We start from the raw sequence: 6,000 nt of genomic DNA on the forward strand, positions 1-6,000 counted from the left end.
ACAAACTACAAGGTCTGGGTTTTCAAACTGCCACTGATTGTCAGTACATGTATATTTCTGGCCTCCATCCAAATATCAACCGTGACTAATGAAGAAAAAGCATCAAGCAACTAATTATAGTTTCTTCTGCCCATCAATAGATGCTTCATGTATACAATGTGCCAGTATCTAGATGCTAACATTAATTTCTTGCACCGTGTTAAGTTTTTTTTTTTTCTGACCTGAGAATTCTCAGCATTCAAGACTAGATTTACGCTTATGAGAACATGGGCCTATTTGCAGCAGTGTCCCATATTCACCATGCAAAAGCCCAGGGGGGGTCAATATTGAAGTTTTAGGTTTGCGATTCATTCCCCTTTTAGTACCCACTGTGCTATCCGCAGTTTCATTCTATCCTTAACATGAAATAAAGAACGAAAGACATGAAAGACATTTGGAAACCTATGAAGCTTCATTACTTCAAGTATTATATGCACCTGTCAGACTGATCCTAACCCCAACTCTATCCAAAAGTCTAATATTCTTAAGTAATTTTGTTTAATATTTCATAATGCACCCCGAGACATAGAAAAATCCAGGTAAACTCTTCACATTTATATTAGAGTTAAACAACATGCATATTTGAATGCAAAGTCTTCTCAATAGGTACACATCTAATACTGGAAAATGTATCCAATCATTTACTTAACGTTTTTAATAAAATATTTAAACAAATTATATTAGTGACTTGAATAAAAACAGTTAATTTAGATATTATTTTAGCACATTATTTTAGATTAATCGCAAACATTTTTGTGTGCATATCTGCAGAGGGAAACACAATTCTAATAGCATTGAGTATTTGCAGGTTCATTCTAAAATTTCAATAAATATGAAGTATGTTGTTAATTTTTGTTATTCAGTACTTATTTTGGTTAATTACAAAAAAAAAGGTACAAAAAAGTACAAATATGCATTATGTGTCATCAAATACATTAACTATTTTAATTTTCAAGTCAAGCATTATTTAATATGATTGAGTCAACTTGGATAAATTAAGTTACAGCAACAAAAGTATTTTTTGAAAGGTAGAGCACTTTTTTATGCTTTCAAATTAGATTTTCTACTTTTCTAAAAGTTATGGTGCATTCTTAACCTTTTATTTTGGAACTACAAAAAGTCATATGGTAATTAACAATAACATTAAGCATCATACCAAGGAGCAGCCAAAATTGAAACATTTGAAATACATTTCATTTATCATTTCATCCAGTTTTATATCCTGTATAATTTAGCTTGTATGCATCTACATTTGCAGAAATAAGGTAAGTCTCACATTAACAGCTGGAATCAAAGGCTTATCATTTCAAACAGCAATATTGAAGGACCTGTCTCATTATTTCCCATCATTTCATCATATCATATTCAGAGTGAAAAAAAAAAAAAAAAAAAAACACAGGCAGGGCCTTTTATTTCATTTTAGCTTTGCACTGACAACATTGTATTTTGTTTGTTTGTTTGTTTTTTCATATAGAGAGAAAAAAAAATAATAAATCTAGGTCTAAAATCCATCCCCACTGTTACAGTGAGATCTGACACAGCATGGACGAGTCCCTGTTAGTAACAATGCCAATACATGCAAATTTTTCTTTAGTATTTAGAGAAATCTTTGCACTGTACTCTGAAAATACTTTCTAATTCATTTCAGTAAAACACTTTTATTTTAAACTGCCTTCATCTTGTTCATTCAGTCTTGTTGAAATGTTGTACATTTCATATTCTTCTTCTTCTTCTTCTTCTTCTTCTTTTCTTCTTCTTTTCTTCTTCTTCTTCTTCTTCTTCTTCTTCTTCTTATTATTATTATTATTATTATGTGGGTTCTAGCGACATTTGCCATTTTTACTTGCATTACTGATTGTTTTAATTCCATGTCATAACAAAAACAACACATCTGGAATATATTTAAAACTGTATATTTAAATCTACATATAATTGAAAATTAACTTTTCTATATACAGCATTTTTTTGCTTATTTAATTTATAAAAACTTTGTGAGAAAGTTTAATGTAAAAAGCATAAGTTTCTCTATCATCATATTCAGAGTTGATAAAATCAGGGCAGTAACTTGCTCTGGGGTTCAGATACTTTTGTCTGAAACTTCAAAAATAAGACAACGACCCACTTTCACAGCAGTTGTTTACTTGACTTGTTTGTTACTCTAGTTAAAAGTGCATTATCAAATCATTAAATGTGATTTATTTAAAACATTTGAAATTCATAAATCAGACTTTTCCCCAAAAACAAGTAAAACTATCTCTGCCAAAAGCATTTAGGTCCTCAAGTCCTCAGGATGTTGATGCATCTCAAAAGGATTGTTGTGGCCTGGAGCCTGTAACATGGACCACACCTGGGCCCCTCAGGCAGAGTTTACAAAAGGCTGCTACATTCCCTTGGCATTGCAATACTGTATCCATTATTTATCATTGGTCCATCCGACTCATCTATATTTGTGCATTAGTCATGATACAGTCATGAGATCTCCTTTGTGTTTTGATTTATTTATGTAAGGCTTAGGGTACACTTTTGCTCACTTTAACTTTAGCTTCATGGCAATGTTTCAAAATATTGCTCTGAAAACTGTACAGTATATGAATACACAGTCCGCTATGAAGAAAATGATATTGGGAGGAAACATTTATTATAAAATTTGATTCTAATGGACACAGCTAATAAATATTTAGAAAGCTACCCTTTTATATTTTCTGTATGTAATTTTGTATTATAAAAAGTAAAATAAGGCTCAAACAAAATCTGCCATTGTACTGTAGACTATATGCTCTCATATTAATGTTACATATTCATTGTCCTGTCATTTAAAGTGTTTTATACACAAAACAAAATTAACAGTACTTTAAAAAAACTCAAGTTTTCATCCTAGCTATTACGTTTTATATAAAATCTAAGACCCTTTTCTTTTCATATGTATTGTCTAAAAAAACACAATGTTGAGTTGTGTTTTTAGTTTTGAATTGTATTTTCAGTATATAATATTATCTTATCTGTGCTGTTCAAAACGTTCAAAAATGTGCTCAAAAAACCCTAGAAGTGAAACAGTCACTTTTTGTAATAACAAGAGAAATTCCCGCTGCCTCTGGATGCTCACAGCTGCTATTCTGACAATGGCACCTGTTGTCAGAGGATTCATTATCCCTGTGGGTCTGCAGCAGGTTTATCTACCACCTGTCACTCAATGAACTAATGGAGGTTCCAGAGTGCAGTGACAGAAAATGACCATCTGACCTCAGCTGAGCAGCAGTTCCATCACTTAGTTATATGGCAACATCTGTATGCATAGCCTTGGCTATATAAATAATTTGAGATGAACTGTGAGTTTATATACGCACATGGTGTAGTCTCTCTCACTGTCCTTCTCACTTTTCTGTGATTACTGTTATGCAAATGTGCTGACATTCTGTCAGCTTCAGTTAGTGAGAGCTGAACAGGTGAAGTTCAGCTTCAGAGAAACAATAACAGCTCAAGGATTTATAAAATTAGTCTGAAAAACTAAACTCTAATTGTGATTGTACACTCATCTCCTTATACTAAAATAAACCAGTAACACTTTACAATAAGTAAAAATAAATAAATAAATATTAATATATAAATAAAAAGTAAACACCAAAACTGGCCATTTAAAACTAATTCAAATCTAAACATAAAATTACCTACAAGGATGTTTGCTTTCAGACTAGTTGTTCTCCTCTCCAAACTTCAAGTTCATGGCACACTGCCACTGTTCTAAGAGGAAAAAAGTACCAAAAATCTGGTACATCAAATGTCATTAAAACACTGACTTTCATTACATCGACCTCAAGGCAGCAGTCTATTCTAACTGGCAGGACACTCTTTATCAAAGGACAGTAAATCAGATGGTGCACCACGCTATTACGCCTTACTGAATCAGAGGAGTGTGGAACTGAACTGCCAGTGTGATTTAATGTTATGACAGAAAGGTGAGGATAGTGCATCAGGATGTCCTATTAGAGCAACATAAGTGATAGCAAACTGAAGGAATAATGCTGAGGCTGAATCCCAACTTACGTACTTAGGTGCACTGACAGCAGAGTCAGTCCTCATATGAGATCTCCAAAAATCAGAAACTTGGAGAAACTGAGTAGAGTGAGTGTGACAATATCGCAGGGACTAGCTCAAAGTGTAGCTCAAAGGGGGGCAATATCTAGTTAGTGCAAAAGTCAGCCTGAGGTGTGCCATGGTTTAGTGTGGGGGAAAACAAATCACTTTACCATAATTATCCATTAATTTGTTAAAGTGGACATAACACACATTTTCTGTCAATCTCGTGTTAATCTTGAGTACCTATATTGTAGTATTTCATCCTTCGTATTTCCCAAGAGTCTTTAGTTTTATACATATTTCTTATGACAATTTTTTTTTAATTTTATGGTCATGTATTGTGTTGATTTATAGATTTTGTGCAGAATTTTTATTGTATTTGTTAAATATAGATCGATAATATAAAGGGATATACATATATATATATATATATATATATATATATATATATATTTGATCCAGAACCAGATCCTGACGACTTCCGTAATCCGTATAAAGCACGCTGAAGGGTGTGCTCTTGTTCTTGCTCTGGTTGATGTGTGAAAGCACTCTACCGGGAGAAATGCCCATATGAGGAATTCCAACCTTTATGACGTCGTAGAGGGCCATACTCTAAAAAGTCTTTCCAAAACTTATACGCAACCCCGAAGAAGTGTCTATGGCACAGAGACACTGTTATACGTCAAACTCATTTTTTGAGATTATTTAGTATGGGAATCCAACTCTTTGGCATAAATGATAAATAAGTCAGAATGTATGAAATAGCATTAGACATCCTCTTTAAAAATTAGGATATACGTGGCCAATTCATCATCAGTAATCACATCCATCTATCCAATCAGCACAAGAGAGAACCCCCTAAAAAAAATCAAAGCAGTCCTACCTTCGTTATTTCTAGTCTTTCAGCATCCCTCCACCATCCCGACTCCTCACCTTCAGCCCGTTCCTAACCCAGATCAGTTTATGTGAAATGTGTATTTTGGGGAGAGGGCTAAACGGGGCCCTCTCCCCGGACAGCACGCAAAATACACATAAACCTTTACTTAGTCTATTAAATGTAAGAGTGAACTCGTGAAAAACAACAACAACAAAAATTAGTCACAATAAAAAAGCAAAACACAACACCAGAGAAACAAAGCAACAACAAAACATTAACACAAAGCAGCAACTAAACAAAAAGAAGCAATGCACAACAAAACACAACCAAGGCACAACATAAAGTAACAACAAAACAAAACAATACACAAGTGAAAGTCGTGACATTTGCCAAGTATGGTAACCCATACTCAGAATTGGTGCTCCGCATTTAACCATCCTGCACACACACAGCAGGGAGAAGTGAACACACCGTGAACACACACCCGGAGCAGTGGGCAGCTATATATCCAGCACCCAGGACACTGGGGGTTCAGTGCCTTGCTCAAGGGCACTTCAGCCATGGGTATTGAGGGTGGAAGAGAGCGCTGTTCATTCACTCCCTCCCACGACTCCTGCCAGCACCGAGACTTGAACCTGTGACCTTCAGGTTACATGTCCAAATCGCTTACCATTAGGCCACAGCTGCCCCCACAATACACAGAAAGAAAGAAAGAAAGAAAGAAAGAAAGAAAGAAAGAAAGAAAGAAAGAAAGAAAAGAAAGAAAAAAGAAAGAAAAGAAAGAAAGAAAGCTCTAACAATCTGAAAAAAAGAAAGAAATAGTAGGTGATTGTTTCTTTCACGAACGAACCGAACGTACGAAAACAAGAGAAACTTGAAAGAAATTATAAAAAAAAAAACACAGAAAAGGAGCTCTAACTTGAAAAAAAAAAAAAAAAGTAGGTGATCTCTTTCAGAGCCTGTAAAACAAAGATTCACATATTGGAGCTTTCTTAAAAGCACCTCTCATT

The sequence above is a fragment of the Cyprinus carpio genome, chromosome B1, assembly GCF_018340385.1.
Source record: "Cyprinus carpio isolate SPL01 chromosome B1, ASM1834038v1, whole genome shotgun sequence".
In the NCBI taxonomy this organism is placed as follows: domain Eukaryota; kingdom Metazoa; phylum Chordata; class Actinopteri; order Cypriniformes; family Cyprinidae; genus Cyprinus; species Cyprinus carpio.